This window comes from Bubalus kerabau, chromosome X (assembly GCF_029407905.1).
Source record: "Bubalus kerabau isolate K-KA32 ecotype Philippines breed swamp buffalo chromosome X, PCC_UOA_SB_1v2, whole genome shotgun sequence".
NCBI lineage: Eukaryota > Metazoa > Chordata > Mammalia > Artiodactyla > Bovidae > Bubalus > Bubalus kerabau.
The window spans coordinates 123,491,616-123,509,788 of record NC_073647.1 but is presented as its reverse complement, the minus strand read 5'-3'; the positions used below and the strand labels follow the sequence as shown (position 1 = coordinate 123,509,788).

The following is an 18,173-nucleotide window of genomic DNA, read 5'->3' as shown; positions in this document are numbered from 1 at the left end:
CTTGAAGGTAATTAAAAGAAAGACTATTTCACTTTTTAAAGAGTTCACAGTGATATACCATGGTGGGCGGTGGGAGGCATGGAAACCTTATCACTTATATTGTAAAAAAAAAAAAAAAAAAAAAAAATTCCTGGCATATGCTGATAATAAAAACAACAAACTTTTAGATTTTATGATTTTTGTAATAGTGACTCCAGTGACAATGCACTCCCTGCCCTTGGAACAGTCTCTACCAAACCTCCCTGTTGTTACACAGTTGCCAATTGAGACTCCTCCAAAATACATTATGTGGCCTTGGTGATTTGCCCAGAGAAACACGCCTTCTTTTCCTAGGGAAGATAATTTATTTAGGGGTAGATAATTTTGTAGACATTTTATTAATAGAATCCCTGGCTTTGATTTTTAAGTCCTTTATGTTTTTCTTTAAATTAGTTACAGATTTAGGCAGATACAGTGGATCATTGGGATCCTTTGGGAAGCAGACATGGAGAGACATCTGTGAGCACAAGAAGACTATTATGGAGTAATGCTGAAGAGATCTAATTAAAAGAGAGGGAGCAGGATTGGGTAGAGAGAGTCTTAGTCCGCCATAGAGATCTGACAGCATCTCAGCCAATCCAGTGGCGAGCTGGACTTGTTAGAAGACCCTTGTAATGGGAGAGAATGATCAGGCTTTAGTAATCCCACTCTGTACAGCCGTTGATTTGGGGCTGCTCAGGAAGAGCATGGCATCAGCTGGAAAGATGTCATAGTCAGTTCAGGCTGCTATAAAAAAATATAACCCAGACTGAGTGGCTTAAACAACGGATATTTATTTCTCACAACTCTGGAGACTGTTGAAGTCCAAGATCAAGGTTCTGGCAGATCTGTTGTGTGTTGAGGGCCCTCTTCCTCAGTGTTCTTACGTGATGGAGAACAGAAAGAGAGGAAATCATCCCTATTTATTACGTATAACATGGTATATGAGGGCACTATTCCTGTTCCCTAACACCTTAATTTGCCACTGGATGCTGTCAGTCAAGTGTGTCCCTTGTACCTGAATAGCAAGTTCTTTGTTGAAAGGAGATCTAAGGGGTGCGTATCGCTGGTTCCCACACCTCATCACCACATTAAATTTCTGCATCCCCAGCTTTTGTATTAATTTCAAAAGTGTAATAAGTTCTTTGTGATTCCTTATTAAATATTCATCAGTCACTTCTATACAGTCAGGTACCATTTGGACACCCAGCATGTGCAAATGTTAAGAGTAAATCTGGTAAACATGGAACTGGAGGCTTTGTGTGACTTGAGTCACTTCTGTGTTTAATTTCAGCTTCTATTTGAGCAAATAAAGGGTGAATTCCCTAACAAAACAGTATCTTTTTCATCTTCATACGTTCCCATTCCCTTCTCACCCCACACAAAAAAATTACAGAGCCTGGCAGGGTACCTGCAGGGTCATGGTAAATGTTGTATTTAATAGAATGATCACTTTGAGAATGCTTTATCTTCTTCCCTTCCCTTACACTTCATTGTGAGTGCAAACCGCCTCTGTGTCACTTGCTGCTGCTGGTGCTTCTGACTGATTTTTAAATCAATTCGCTTTTTCTGTTTTCTTATTTATGAAAGAGGAAATAAAACTGCCAATAGCACTGGGTAATAAATACTGAGAAGAAATGTATTAGTACAAAAAATTGAGCTGGTATTTTCTGGACCTGCCACTCCAGTGACATCACCAGAAAGGTAATGTTATTTTCAGCACCACATAGAAATGGCTGGGAGCAAGACATGCTACAGATTGAGGGAGTCAGACACTCAAAACTGTGAACACAAATTTAGGGAGGGAAGAACGGAAAGGAGGGAGGTTAGAGAAAAGAATTGTTTACTGAAATTTGAAGCTTGGGAGGCTCCTCGGAGTAAATTTAATGACAGCTTTCACTTTGTCAGCGGACTGAGGATAATTTTACGACTGTGGGATGCTTACAGACAAGATCAGGACATCTAAATAAAACAGGGAGGGCCAAGTGGTAGCTGGGATGCAATGTAAATGCCAGGAATCCTTAGTAGCTGCCAAGAAAGGACATGTCCTTTACAGGCTTTGGAAAAAGGAGCAAATCGTCACCGTTAGCCTACAGCAAACCCTGGTGGTCATCTGCAGGGTAAATCTGATGAGTCATGAGGCTGTCATTAAACCTAAATAAGTGACTGAGAACCAGTAGTTTCAGAGGATGTGGTTTCATCTGCAAAGGTGTCTATGATGGATGCCTTTCTACGCTAGGAGACAGCCCTTGAGTCCTGACTTCCTGAAAGGACCCAGGGAGAGCTGCAAACAGGGAAGCTGAAACTGAGCCACATGGGGGCTTCCTGGAAGGCTCTTTGATACAACTGATTATGATGTTCTGCGGGAGAATTTGCTTATTTCAAGTGCATGATTAATGGGATTATTATTCATAATTAGGAAATGCCCAGGGAGCAAAGAACACAAACAGTGTTCTGACTAACTGTCAGTAATTGTCAGGCACACACTAATAATGCCCAGGAAATGAAAAGGCTCTGGCATTTAAACACAAGTTTATTAAGAATGCCATTTTCTAATAACAATTGAGTGCTATGGGCAGTGTATGTCCTGCTGATTATGTCACCTCAAAGCGCCGTTGCTCACGGCACCCCGTGCACATTGCACAGAGGAGGCCCGTCAGATAGCGTTGCTTAATTATGGCCTTTGTAATTAGGCACCTTTGTAAACAACATCCCTCTCTTCTCTTCTCCTTCCTCATCTCTTCCTAAAATCGTAAGTACTGCCAGTCCCTTAAGGAAACACAGCATATTAGAGGCACAGAATCTGTTAGCTACCAGCTTAGCCTCTAATGAGAAAGCTTTATAAGGCAAATGAGCTCGATTTTAAGGAAATGGCTTCTCTTCTTGTGTGGGTGGGGAAAATTGTAGAGCTGTTTCTATAGCAGAAAGCTATTATCTCTCTCTCTCTCTCTTTTTTTTTTTTTTTGTCCTCTTTGCCCCAGCTGATCAAAACACTGCCATGGTCACCATTGCAAATTACTGCCAACTGCAGTGAGCTGGAGAAAGACTCGGGTCAGAGTGAAGGATCGTTTGTAGAAGCAATTAACCAACTTCTCCAGTGGAATATCTTTAGGACTACAGCGATCAGAAAAACCTGGGCATCCCGTTTGGATGTCCAGAGAAATTAGACAACAGTGAGAGATAGGAGATAACAGGCCTCAAACACATGTCACAACTTGCTTCTCCTTGTGAGTGTGCTCTGTGGGATTTTCAAAAGAATGTATAGGTGCAGTGCTGCATGCACATATTTGAGTTTCTGCAGGTATGGGAGGGAACAAGAAAGGAAGGAGGCAGAGTGCGTTGGTGTTGACTAATCCAAAGTAAGGTAAATGCAGAAAGCTAAATGTGGCAATTCAGACTGCAGGAAGAAAGCCCAAATTTTGTGCAAAGCTTGCAAAAAAGGATTATACTTGAGTCTGCCTCAGAATATCTAAAACTACAGTTATGCTTCATAATTTTATCCCCAAGCGGATCGCTCTTGCTCATGCCATGCTCATGCCAAGTTAAAACAGAAAATTAAATGGAATAAAAGTGAAGGTAGCTGAGTCCTACTAGGGCTTCGGGCAAAACAGGTGTCCCTTCAGCATGGCTAGATGGTTGCTGCTCAAAGTATGGGACATGGTCCAGCATGACCTAGGAGCTTCTTAGAAACCCAGAATCTTAGCCTCCCCCTGGAACCACTAAATCAGAGTCTATTTGTTACTAGGGCACTTGCTGAAGTTACCACTGCAGGGTTTTTTGGTTTTTAGCTTTATTTTTTTATTATTTTTTTTTAATTGAAGGATAATTGCTTTACAATATTGCATTGGTTTCAGCCATATATCAACATGAATCAGCCATAGGTATACGCATGTCCCCTTCCTCTTAAACCTCCCTCCCACCTCCCACCCCATCCCATCCCTTTAGGTTGTCACAGAGCACTGGCTTTGGGTTCCCTGTGTCATACACCAAATTCCCACTGGCTATCTGTTTTACATATTGTAATGTATATGTTTCAGTATTACTCTTCCAATCCATCCCTCCTTCTCCTCCCCTACTGTGTCCACAAGTTGGTTCTCTATGTCTGCATCTCCACTGCTGCCCTGCAAATAGGTTCATCAGTACCATCTTTCTAGATTCCATATATATGTGTTAACATACGATATTTGTTTTTCTCTTTTTTACTTACTTCCCTCTGTATAATAGGCTCTAGGTTCATCCACCTTATCAGAACTGACTCAAATGCCTTCCTTTTTATGGCTGAGTAATATTCCACAACTTCTTGATCCATTCATCTATCGATGAACATCTAGATTGCTTCCAGGTGCTATCTATTGTAAATACTGCTGCTGTTTCAATTACGGTTTCCTCAGGGTATACGACCAATAGTGAGATTATTGGGGCATTTGGGAGTTTTATGCCTAGTGTTTTAAGGAATCTCCATAATGTTCTCCACAGTGGCTGTATCAATTTACATTTCCACCAACAGCGCAAGAGTGTTCCCTTTTCTCCACACCTTCTTGAGCATTTACTGTTTGTAAATTTTTTGATGATGGCCATTCTGACTGGTGTGAAGTGATATCTCATTGTAGTTTTGCTTTGCATTTCTCTCATAATGAGCAATGTCAAGCATCTTTTCATGTGTTTATTAGCCGTATATATGTCTTCTTTGGAGAAATGTCTGTTTAGGTTTTCTACCCACTCTTTGGGTTGTTCATTTTTCTGGTATTAAGCTGTATGAGCTGCTTGTATATTTTGGAGACTAATCCTTTATCAGTTGTTTCATTTGCTATTATTTTCTCCCATTCTGAGGGGTTGTATTTTCACCTTTTTCCACAGGGGTCTGAAAATTACTTTGATCACATTATGGAGAAATGGTTATTAACACACAACAGGTTTTCTTTAAAACTGAAGATTTGTTGTGGAGGGAAATATAAACAGCCTCCAGGAGCCAAATATTAGAGAACATTCCATTCAATAGCAACAGAATACCCAGTCTTATTAAACACACATAGAATATTATCCAGGATACAACATACTTTCAGTTCAGTTCAGTTCAGTTCAGTCGCTCAGTCGTGTCCAACTCTTTGTGACTCCATGAATCACAGCACGCCAGGCCTCCCTGTCCATCACAAACTCCTGGAGTTCACCCAGACCCACGTCCATCAAGTCAGTGATGCCATCCAGCCATCTCATCCTCTGTCGTCCCCTTCTCCTCCTGCCCCCAATCCCTCCCAGCATCAGAGTCTTTTCCAATGAGTCAACTCTTCACATGAGGTGGCCAAAGTACTGCAGTTTCAGCTTTAGCATCATTCCTTCCAAAGAAATCCCAGGGCTGATCTCCTTCAGAATGGACTGGTTGCATCTCCTTGCAGTCCAAGGGACTCCCAAGAGTCTTCTCCAACACCACAGTTCAAAAGCATCAATTCTTCAGTGCTCAGCCTTCTTCCCAGTCCAACTCTCACATCCATACATGACCATTGGAAAAACCATAGCCTTGACTAGCCAGACCTTTGTTGGCAAAGTAATGTCTCTGCTTTTCAATATGCTATCTAGGTTGGTCATAACTTTCCTTCCAAGGAGTAAGCGTCTTTTAATTTCATGGCTGCAGTCACCATCTGTAGTGTTTTTGGAGCCCAGAAAAATAAAGTCTGACACTGTTTCCACTGTTGCCCCATCTATTTGCCATGTGATGGGACCGGATGCCATGATCTTCGTTTTCTGAATGTTGAGCTTTAAGCCAACTTTTTCACTCTCTACTTTCACTTTCATCAAGAGGCTTTTTAGTTCCTCTTCACTTTCTGCCATAAGGGTGGTGTCTTCACAAATTTAAGAAGCTTGAAAATAATACCACCTATCTTTTCCAACCACAGTATACTAAACTAGATGTCAATAATAGGAGGAAAACTGGAAAATTCTGCAGATATGTGGAAATTAAATAATATACACCTGAATGACCAATGGATCAAAGAAGAAATTAAAAGGGAAATTTAAAAAAATACCTTGAGGAAAAACAAAAATGAAAATAACAGCATACCAAAACTTAAGGGATGTTGCAAAAGCAATTCTTGAGGGAAGTTTATAGTGATAAATGCCTATATGAAGAAAAAATAAAGATTTCAAATAACCTAAATCTACAACACAAAGAACTAGAAGAAAAAAATGCTATAATTTATTAGAAAGAAAGAAATAATAAAGATTAGAGCAGAAACAAAGAATAGAAAAATAATGGAAAAGATCAATGCAACTAATGGCTGTTTTTTTGAAAAGGGTAAATAAAATTGATGAACCTTTACTGAGAACCTTGACTAAGCCTTTTTAAGTCACAGTCATAGGAGATTCTTTGTACCTGTAGAGTACAAAGAATCATAAGAGCACTATGGACAATTTTACACTAACAAATTGCATAACCTAGAAGAAATTCCAGGAAACATACAACCTACTAACAGTGAATCTTGAAGAAAGAGATAATTGGAGTAGTCCGATAACTAATAAGGAGATCGCTTTGTTGGAAGATTTCTGATTACTAATTCAAAATGTAAAATTCAAAATTCATTTCACAGGTGAATTATGCCAAACATTTGAAGAATTAGCAACAGTCTTCTAAAACTTGTCCAAGAATCTGAAGAAAAAAGAACTCTTCAGACCTCATTTTAAAAGGCCAGCATTTCCTTGATACCAAAACCAGACAAAGACACTACAAGAAAAGAAAATTATAGACCAAAATCCCTGACAAATATAGATATCAAAATCCTCAACAGAATACACTGGCAAATATAATTCAACAATATGTTAAGAGGATCATACACCATGATCAAGTGGGATTTATCACTAAGGTATAAGGTTGTTTCAACAAATGAAAATCAATAAATGTGATACACTACAGTAACAGAATACAGGATAAAATTGTATCACCACAATAGATGCAAAAAAGGGATTTGGCAAAACACAACATTCTTTCATGATTAAAAACATTCAACAAGTTAGATCTAGAAGGAATGTACCTAAACAAAATAAAGGCCACGTGTAACAAGTTCTCAGATAACAACATTCTCAAGAATGAAAAAAATAAAAGCTTTTTCTCTAAGGTCAGGAACAAGACAAGAATGCCCACTCTCGCTTCTGTTCAACATAGTACCAGAAGTCCTAGCCAGAGCAACTAGTCAAGCAAATAAAATAAATGTCAGTCAAATAAAAAATGAAGTAAAATTGTCTCTGGCAGATGATATAATCTATTACATACAACAAACCCTAAAGACTCCACCAAAAATATTGTTAGAACTGATAAGAAATTTAGTAAACTTAAAGGGTACCAAATCAACATACATAAAAAAATCAGTTGCAGGGATTTCCCTGGTGGTGCAGTGGTTAAGACTCCACACTTCCAATGCAGGGGGCGCAGGTTAGATCCCTGGTCAGGGAACTAAGATGCCATACTCCCCATAGGTGAAAGAAAGGAGAAAGGATTATTCACTTAGTTGTGTCTGACTCTTGGCAACCCCATGGACTGTAACCCACCAGGCTCCTCTGCCCATGGAATTTTCCAGACAAGAATACTGGAGTGGGTAACCATTTCCTTCTCCAGGGGATCTTCATAACCAAGAAGTATAACCCAGGTCTCCTGTATTGCAGGCAGATTCTTTACCATTTGAGCCACCAGGGAAGCCTATGGAATGGCCAAAAATGTTTTTAAAAGATTGAAAACAAAAATCAGTTGTATTTCTATACTCTAACAACAAACTATCTGAAAGGGAAATTAAGGAAGCAATTCCATTTATAAGAACATCAAATATAATAAAATATTGAGGAATAAATTTAACCTAGTTGTTGTATAAGATCTGTATGCTATAAACTATAAGACACTGATAAAAAAAATGAAAAGCACAAACAAATGGAAAGATAGTCTATGTTCTTAGATTAGAAGAATTAATGTTGTTAAAATGACCATACTTTGAAAAGTGAACTAGAGTCAATGCAATCCTTGTCAAAATCCCAATGGCATTTTTCACAGAAACAGAAAGGAACACTTTTTTAAAAAATATGATTTACATCTATTTTTTTCCAACAGGAATAAATCCTGGACACATTGACACTATTTCTCATTTTTAAGAGCTTTAAGTATTAAGACAGCAGCTAGGTGCAGTAAATAATACTCCCATGATTAGCATTGTTTGAAAAATAGTGTGTTCTCATAATCTCATATGTAAGAAAGAATTTCAAGTAACAACCATACAAGCTACAGAATTTAAAAAAAAAATCTTTCTTATTTCTACCTTCTACTTCAGCCTCTAAATTTTTATTTTCAATTGAGTTGAAATTAACTTAGCATCAGGCCTCATAAGGTAGAAATGGAGTCAATGCAGCTTTCTCTATTTTCAGTAGAATGGTGTGAGGTAGGCATGTGTTTCCAGGTTTTCCTACATGCTTTCTCTGAAAACCTACTGGTCCCATTCTGTCTTCTCCCCAGGGGACAAGGATGCCTTTACACTTGTGATGCTTTTTACTGTTCAGAAAAGCAATATTTGAACCCTCAAATAAAAATGAGTTTTAAAAGACAATGAAGAAACAGATGGAAAAAATTAAAGAAATTGTTATCCCTGCATTCCCAGTGGTTCATGTAGTCAGATAATAGCAATTGTTTGAACTAAAATTGCAGGTTGAATGGTTTTACTTAAGGTTTATGAAAAAGATAAATTCTATGGAGAAATTGCTGTGGGAAATTATAGGAATGATTGGTAAAGCAGCAATTACGAGTTCATCCTTTCTAAGATTCCCCGTTCCTATATCCATTAGTCACTTCCTTATGTCCAAAATATCATGAATGAGATATAAAACTTTCTATTAAATGATTAAGTAGAATTCAGATACTCTCAGGAGGGCTTATGCAACTGCTTTATTAATAATTGAAGTCAGGCTACCTCCTGACAGTGGGTCTAAGTAAGGGTAAAGTCGGACAGACTGTAGTTGAATGAGAGGATCATAAATTGTCGAAGAGAGGTCATGAACTCCAGCACATACTTTTTGTTTCACAATTTTACCTGGAACTGCCTGGCCACCAAGAAGTATTGAAGACATTTTTCTCAGGGTTATAAAGGCATCATTGTGAAGTAAGCACCAATCCAAATTTACAAGACTTGAGACTCACCAATGGCAATGATATTGAGTGGAGTGGAAGAGAAATGACAGCAAGGCCTGAGGAATTCAAACATTAGGTATGCTGCCCTCTGTAACACATATCTGTATTCATTCCTTTCCTCTTAGCTCATTTATTCTTTTTTCTTGAATATACTACTCCCAACTTGTCAAGGGAAACCCAAAAGTTATCTCAAGATTTAAGAAATGTTGCTTTGTAAATATCTTGCTTATCTGAGTCTATATTGATGAATCAGGTGAAGACATGACTCAGGGAATGCAGAGGCAAAGGCCGAGAAAATGGGGGGGAAATTGCTCCTACAAATGACACTTAAAATACCTAGGTTCAACTATAGAAATATATATTACATCTAATATGATGTGAAGTTCACACTGCCAGTAGGCCAAAGCAGGTGGAACTTCTTCCTTTCAAATATCTTTTAATCTGCAATACATCATGTGAGATCTTTTATTCTTAAGTGACAAAACTCACATTTACTCAAAAAAATTATTATGATTTTGTTCTTCAGTCACTAAGTTGTGTCCAGTTCTTTGTGACTCCATGAACTATAGCACACCAGGCTTCCCAGTCTTTCACTATCTTCCAGAGTTTGCTCAGATTCATGTCCATTGATTTGGTGATAGTATCTAACCATTATGATTTACTCTGGCCTAATGTCCTAGAAGTATATTCCCATCTAGCAGGCTTTAAAAATTTCCCAGTGCAAGACTATTTTCATGAGGTTTCCTCAAAGCAGAACCTGAGACAAGTTTTTTATTTGAAAAATGTTCCTTGGAAACTCTTTAAGGGATAGTGAAATGAGACAAGAGAGGAAGTCATGAATGCTATATTGTTAAGATACTCAGTGTTGCAAACAGTCGGAGCTTAGACCTCTGGCTTGCCCATCACTCCTGCAAGCTGCTTCCTGGAGGGTACCAACACTGCTGGGCATTTTGGTCTGCCCACTGTGAAGGCTGGGCCAGCTCCAGACAGAGTCCTCATGCACCCAGGAGCAAGTGTTTGCAGTAAGCAGCCTTTTGCACTCTGGGGTGAATACCAAGGGTAGAGGATTAGGGACCTAACAGCATCCATTGAGGGGCCCAACTGAGAACACAAAACTTTCATTTACCACCCCAAACAATCCAGACTGCCATGACAGAAATCATTGAAAGTGTCTCTTCTGCAAGGCCAGTCAGTGTGCCAGTCGTGTTTCCCTGTGACAAGTATCACATAAAACGGAGGCCAGATACAATCTCATGCAGAGAGTGTTGGCATTTCAACACTCTTTGACACAGACACACCCATGTAGGAAATCCGCTGCTCAATAAGTATCCCATTGACATCTCGGGGGCTCACTGGGAATTGTCAGTGCGTGACAGTTCTTCGCGGCACACTTAGTGCACCGTGGAAGGTTATTGTTCTGTATCATGGTCCACTGCTTAACACAATCTGTCAACAGCCAGAAGGATGATTTTCTCCCCCAGTGAATCTCTCAGACATAAAACTTGCCCAACATTGTTGTGATTGTCTCTGTAAGTTGATTTTCCCTCAGAATGAAAACAGTGGGGGAAAATAGGTTCTAGCTTTCCCCCCTGAAATAAATCTCACTGGTGATATCAACACATTCCACTCAGATAAAAAAACACTTTGATCTTATTGCTGCAAATATGAGCCATTTGCAATATCGACAGACTTACTTTCTCTGCAGCATAAATATTCTTTTTGGAATATTAACAACAGGTTTGGTAGTATTCCAGTTGCAAAAAAACGTGAGTTTTCTTTCAGTATTGTTATATGAAGGGAGAAGAGTTCATTTATTTCACCACAGGAGTGGCATGGGTTTTCCTTTATTCATGAATCTTATGAAAGGCTAAACTTTTATGATTTTTGTGGATTTGTGATAATTTCATTTAACTTTTGAATTGTGATGCTCTATATGCCATCACTTCATGGGAAATAGATGGGGAAACAGTGAAAACAGTGTCAGACTTTATTTTTCTGGGCTCCAAAATCACTGCAGATGGTGACTGCAGCCATGAAATTAAAAGACACTTACGCCTTGGAAGGAAAGTTATGACCAACCTAGATAGCATGTTGAAAAGCAGAGACATTACTTTGCCAACAAAGGTCCATCTAGTCAAGGCTATGGTTTTTCCAGTGGTCATGTATGGATGTGAGAGTTGGACTGTGAAGAAAGCTGAGTGCTGAAAAATTGATGCTTTTGAACTGTGGTGTTGGAGAAGACTCTTGAGAGTCCCTTGGACTGCAAGGAGATGCAACCAGTCCATTCTGAAGGAGATCAGCCCTGGGATTTCTTTGGAGGGATTGATGCTGAAGCTGAAACTCCAGTACTTTGGCCACCTCATGCGAAGAGTTGACTCATTGGAAAAGACTCTGATGCTGGGAGGGATTGGGGGCAGGAGGAGAAGGGGGTGACAGAGGATGAGATGGCTGGATGGCATCACTGACTCAATGGACGTGAGTCTGAGTGAACTCCGGGAGTTGGTGTTGGACAGGGAGGCCAGGCGTGCTGCAATTCATGGGGTGGCAAAGAGTCAGACATGACTGAGTGACTGATCTAATCTGATCTGATCTGATATGGCTCATGAAAACAAAATCTCCACTGTTGACTTCCTGCCTAAATTTCTTAAGAATAACAACATTTTATTCTATAACTATAAAGCAGTTAGCAACTTTATACAAGAACGCCAAGACATACAAATTTTTTTCAAGGTCACAAAGTTTAGTCTATAAAAAGAGGGTAATGGAACTCTATAAGCTTGTTATGAATTTAAGTTGGGTAATGTTTATGAAGAACTGATAAAGTAAGATCTATATAATCTTTATTTTTTAATCTTTATTTTTTAATTTTTATTTTATATTTGAATATAGTTGATTAATACTGTTCATGGGGTTCTCATGGCAAGAATACTGGAGTGGTTTACCATTCCCTCTTGCAGTGGGCCACGTTTTGTCAGAACTCTCTATGACCCATCTGTCTTGGGTGGCCCTGCATGGCATGACTGATAGCTTCATTGAGTTACATAAGCCCCTTCACCTTGACAAGCCTATAATCCACGAAGGGGTTGTTGACTACACTAAAGCCTTTGACTGTGTGGATCACAACAAACTGGAAAATTCTTCAAGAGGTAGAAATACCAGACCACCTTACCTGCCTCCTGCGAAACCTGTATGCAGATCAAGAAGCAACAGTTAGAACCAGACAAGGAACAGTGGACTGGTTCAAAATTGGGGAAGGAGTATGACAAGGCTGTATACTGTCACCCTGCTTATTTAACTTCTATGCAGAGTACATCATGCAAAATGCCGTCCTTGATGAATCATAAGCTGGAATCAACATTGCTGGGAGAAAGATCAACAATCTCAGATATGCAGATGATACCACTTTAATGGCAGAAAGTGAAGAGGAACTCAAGAACCTTTTGATGCGGGTGAAAGAGGAGAGTGAAAAAGCTGGCTTAAAGCTCAACATTCAAACAACTAAGATCATGGCATTCTGTCACATAACTTCATGCCAAATAGAAGGGGAAAAAGTGGAAACAGTGAGAGATTTTGTTTTCTTGGGCTCCAAAATTGCTGTGGATGGTGACTGCAGTCATGAAATTAAAAGACGCTTTCTTCTTGAAAGATATAACAGACCTTCAAGTGTGTGTGCTCAATCATGTCCGACTCTTTGTGACTCCGTACATTGTACCCTGCTAGGCTCCTCTGCCTGTGTAATTTTCTGGACAAGGATACTAGAGTAGTTTGCCATTTCCTACTCCAGGGCATCTTCCTGACCCATGGATCAAACCTGCATCTCCTGCATTGGTAGGCGGATTCTTTACCACTGCAACATCTGGGAAGCCCATGGCAAACCTAGACAGCATATTCAAAATCAGAGACATCACTTTGCCAACAGAGGTCCATATAGTCAAAGCTATGGTTTTTCCAGTAGTCACGTACAGATGTGTGAGTTGGACCATAAAGAAGGCTGAGCACTGAAGAGTTGATTGTTTTGAATTGTGGTGTTGGAGAAGACTCTCAAGAGCCCCTTGGACAAACAAGGAGATCAAACCAGTCAGTCCTAAAGGAAATCAGTCCTGAACATTCATTGGAAGGACTGATGCTTAAGCTCCAATACTTTGGCCAGCTGATATGAAGAGCTGACTCATTGGAAAAGACTGATACTGGGACATACTGAAGGCAAAAGGAGCAGGGGGTGGCAGAGGATAAGATGGTTAGATAACATCACCAACTCAGTGGGCATGAATTTGACCAACCACCACAAGATAGTAAAAGACAAGGAAGCCTGGTGTGCTGCAGTCCACGGGGTCATAGAGTCAGACATGACTTACTTACTGAACAACAACAAGTAGTTGATTAATAGTGCTGTGCTAGTTTCAGTGTGCAGCAGAGTGATTCAGTTATACATATACATATATCTATTTTTCAAGTTCTTTTCCCATTTAGGTTATTACAGAATATTGAGCAGAGTTCCCTGTGCTATACAGTAGGCCCTTGTTGGTTATCTGTTTTAAATATAGCAGTGTGTACTACATGTCCATTTCAAACTCCCATTCTATCCCTCCTCCCCATCCTTCCCCCCAGGTAACTCTAAGTTTATTCTGTAAGTCTTTTGAGTCTGTTTCTGTTTTGTAAATGAGTTCATTTGTATCACTTTTTTAGATCCTGAAAATTTGCAATATCATGTATTTCTCTGTGTGTCTGACTTACTTTGCATAGTATGGTAATTGTAATACTATGTTCCATCTGTGTTGCTGCAAATGGTATTATTTCATTCTTTTTAATGACTGAGTAATATTCCATGATATATATGTACCACATCTTCTTTATCCATTCATTTGTTGATGGACGTTTAGGTTGCTTCCACATCTTAGTTTTTGTAAACAGCGTTGCAATTAACATATATAAATCAGTTTTCTAACAAATATCATATAGTAATATATATATGGAATCTAGAAAAATGGTACTGATGAACCTCTTTGCTGCTGCTGCTGCTAAGTCACTTCTGTTGTGTCCAACTCTGTGCGACCCCATAGATGGCCTCCTACCAGGCTCTTCTGTCCCTGGGATTCTCCAGGCAAGAACACTGGAGTGGGTTGCCATTTCCTTCTCCAATGCATGAAAGTGAAAAGTGAAAGTGAAGTCGCTCAGTCGTGTCCGACTCTTAGCAACCTCATGGACTGCAGCCTACCAGGCTCCTCCGTCCATGGGATTTTCCAGGCAAGAGTACTGGAGTGGGGTGCCATTGCCTTCTCCAGATGAACCTCTTTGCAGGGCAGCAAAAGTGACACAGACATAAAGAACAGACTTGTGGACACAGTGAGGGAAGGAGAGGTTGGGACAATCTGAGAAAGTAGAGTGGAAACATATATATTACCATATGTTAAAATAGAGAGCCAGTGGGAATTTGCTGTATGACACAGGCAGCTCAAATCCAGTGCTGTGTGACAACCTAGAGGGGTGGGAAGTAGGAGGGAGGTTCAAGAGGGGAGGGGAAATATATATACACCTATGGCTGATTCATGTTGATGTACAGCAGGAGCAAACACAATATTGTAAGGTAATTATCCTCCAATTAAAAATTTTAAAAATGATATAAAGCAAAACCTTAAAAAAATGAATAGAACTATAAATAAATAAATCAGTTTTCTTTTTCTTTTTTTCCTTCTCATTTTTATGTTTGCTGCTGCTAAGTCACTTCAGTTGTGTCCGACTCTGTGCGACCCCATAGACAGCAGCCCACCAGGCTCCCCCGTCCCTGGGATTCTCCAAGCAAGAACACTGGAATGGGTTGCCATTTCCTTCTCCAATGCATGAAAGTGAAAAGTGAAAGGGAAGTCGCTCAGTCGTGTCCGACTCTTAGCGACCCCATGGACTGCAGCCTACCAGGCTCCTCTGCCCATGGGATTTTCCAAGCAAGAGTACTGGAATGGGGTGCCATTGCCTTCTCCAATTTTTATGTTTACTTCCCATTAATATTAAATGCAGAAAGAAACTTTGATGTATGTATGAATTAAACATTTATTTTTACATAAGTTGTACAGTTTACAACATTGTTAGAACAAGTCCTAAGGCACTAGATGGTATTTAAAATTGACTTATGAATACTGCCCTTACCTCAGTAGCTGGGTTTGTGGAGTGTTCCAGATTGTGATTCACATTATCCATCTTTGTTTTTTTTTTTCTTTTTTAACATTGAATTATAGTTGATTTACATGTGTTTCATGTATATACAGTGAAGATATTTGGTAGTATATTTTCTCAGATTATATATTCCATTTTAGGTTATTACAAGCTACTAATTTCCTGTGTTATACAGTAAATCCTTGTTGCATATCTATTATATATAGTGGTTTGTATCTGTTAATACCATCCTCATTTGTCCCTTCCAGAGCTTTCCCTTTGGGATACCTAAGTTTATTTTCTATGTCTGTGAGTCTGTTTCTGTTTGGTATATAGATTCATTTGTATTATTTGTTTAGATTGCACATATAAGTGATATCATATAGTATTCATCTTTGACTTAACAGAGTATAATATTTTCTCAGTCCATCCATGTTACTGCAAATGCTGATATTTCATTCTGCTTGGCAGAGTAATATTCCATTATGAAAGCCTGGCTTGCTGTGGTCCATGGGGTCACAAAAAGTAGGCACAACTTCTTGACTGAAAAACAACAAAAATATACATATACCATATCTTATTAATCCAGTCTTCTGTTGATCAGTACTTGACTGGTTTCCATGTCTTGACTACTATAAATAGTGCTACTATGGACATTAGGATGCATCTATCTTGGTGTTTTTGTTTTTTCCAGTATAAGCTTAAGAGTGGGATTGTACGATCATATGGTAGGTCTCTTTTTAGTTTTTTAAGGAGCCTCCATCCTGTTCTCCATAGTGACTGCACCAATTGACATTCCCACCCACAGTGTTGGAGGGTTCTCTTTTCTGCACACCCTTTCCAGAATTTATAATTTGTAAACTTTTTGTGATAGACCTTCTGAACTATGTGAGGAGATATCTTACTGTGGTTTCAATTTGCATTTCTCTAATAATTGGTGATATTGAATATCTTTTCATATGCTTGTGTCCATCTGTTTGTCTTCATTGGATAAGTGTATTTTTAGATCTTCTGCCCATTTTTTGATTGAGTTTGTTTTTAATTGAGTTTTATGAGCTGTTATATATTTTTGGATATTAAACTTCCATCAGTCTCATCATTTGCAACTATTTTCTCCTGTTCTATAGGTTGTGTTTTTGTTTTATTTTTGATGGTTTCCTTTGCTGTGCAAAAGCTTTTAAGTTTGATTTGGTTCCATTTGGTTATTTTTTGCTCTTGCTTCTCTTGCCTTGGGAGAATGATCTAAGAAAATATTGCTACAATTTATATCAAAGAATACTTTGCTTATGTTCTCTTCTAGGAGTTTTATGATGTCATGTCTTATATTTAAGTCTTTATGTCATTTTGAGCTTATTTTTGTGCATCATGTCAGGGAGTGTTCTAATTTCATTGATTTATGTGTAGCTGTCCGTCTTTCTCAACACTTCTTGAAGAGACTGTCTTTTCTCCCTCATATATTCTTGCCTCCTTTGTCATAGATTAATTGACCATAGCTGTGTGGATTTATTCCTGGGCTGTCTATTAAGTTCCATTGAACTATAGGTCTATTTTTGTGCCAGTATCATGCTGTTTTGATTACTGTAGCTTTGCAGTATAGTCTTAGGTTTGGGAGAGTATGTCTCCAGCTTTTTGTTCCTTTCCTTAGGCTTATTTTGGCAATTCTGGGTCTTTTTGTGGTTCTATATAAATTTTAAGATTGTTCTACTACTTCTGTGAAAAATGTCATGAGTATTTTGATAGGGGTTGCATTGAATCTGTAGATTGCTTGGGTTGTATGAGAATTTTAACTATTAATTCTTCCAATCAAAAAGCATGATATATCCTTCAAGTTCTTTGATTTATCTTCAGTTTCCTTTATCAATGTTTTATATTGATCATTTTCAACATATAGGTCTCTAACTTCATTGGTTAAGTTTATTCTTTAAGTATTTTATTTCTTGATGCAATTTTAAATGGGATTTTTTTTTGCTTTCTCCAGTATTTTATTATTAGTGTAAAGAAATACAACAGATTTCTGTATATTAATCTTGTATCCTGCTACCCTGTAGAATTGATTTATTCTAATAGGCTTTGTGTGGAGGCTTTAGGGTTCTCTACATACCTTGTCATCTGCAAATAGTGACATTTTTTTCTTGTTCCCTTCCAATTTGCTTACAATTTACTTTTTCCTATTTTGTTGATACAGCTAGGACTTCAACTCCTATACCAAATAGAAATGGTGTGGTGAGTGCACATCCTTGTTTTCCTTCTGAATTTAGGGAGAAGTCTTTCAGCTTTTCACCGTCAAGTGTTATGTGGACTGTGGGTTTGTTGTAAATTGTTTTTACTGTGTTGAGATATGTTCCCTCTATACCCACTGTGGTGAGAGTTTTTTATCATTAATGGACATTGAATATTTTCAAATGTTTTTCTGAATATGTTGAAATGATCATGTGGTTTTCTTTTTTCCTTTGTTACTGTGGTTGGTATATCACATTGATTTTGCTTGTGTTGAGCCATTCTTGTGACCCTGAAATGAATCCAACTTGATCATGATGTACAATCCTTTTCATGTATTGTTCACTTTCGATTACCAAGGTTTTTGGATGTAGGCCAGGAAGCAACAGTTAGAACTGGACATGGAACAACACACTGGTTCCAACAGTCCCATTACTTCATGGCAAATAGATGGGGAAACAGTGAAAACAGTGACAGACTTTAATTTCTTGGGCTCCAAAATCACTGCAGATGATGACTGAATCCATGAAATTAAAAGATGCTTACTCCTTGGAAGGAAAGTTATGACCAACCTAGATAGCATATTCCAAAGCAGAGACATTACTTTGCCAACAAAGGTCCGTCTAGTCAAGGCTAT

General features: G+C 38.6%; 1 long non-coding RNA gene across 6 annotated transcripts in view; it reads left to right on the top strand.

Moving 5' to 3' along the window:
- LOC129640141 (uncharacterized) overlaps positions 1-18,173 on the top strand; it is a 115,552-nt gene that overhangs the window by 40,883 nt on the left and 56,496 nt on the right. The window contains exon 4 of one of the 6 annotated variants that reach the window (XR_008708696.1): positions 14,891-15,198. The exons of the other annotated variants lie outside the window; for them this stretch is intronic. This is a non-coding gene — a long non-coding RNA (uncharacterized LOC129640141). The remainder of the gene's footprint in view (positions 1-14,890; positions 15,199-18,173) is intronic. 6 annotated transcript variants of the gene reach the window in all.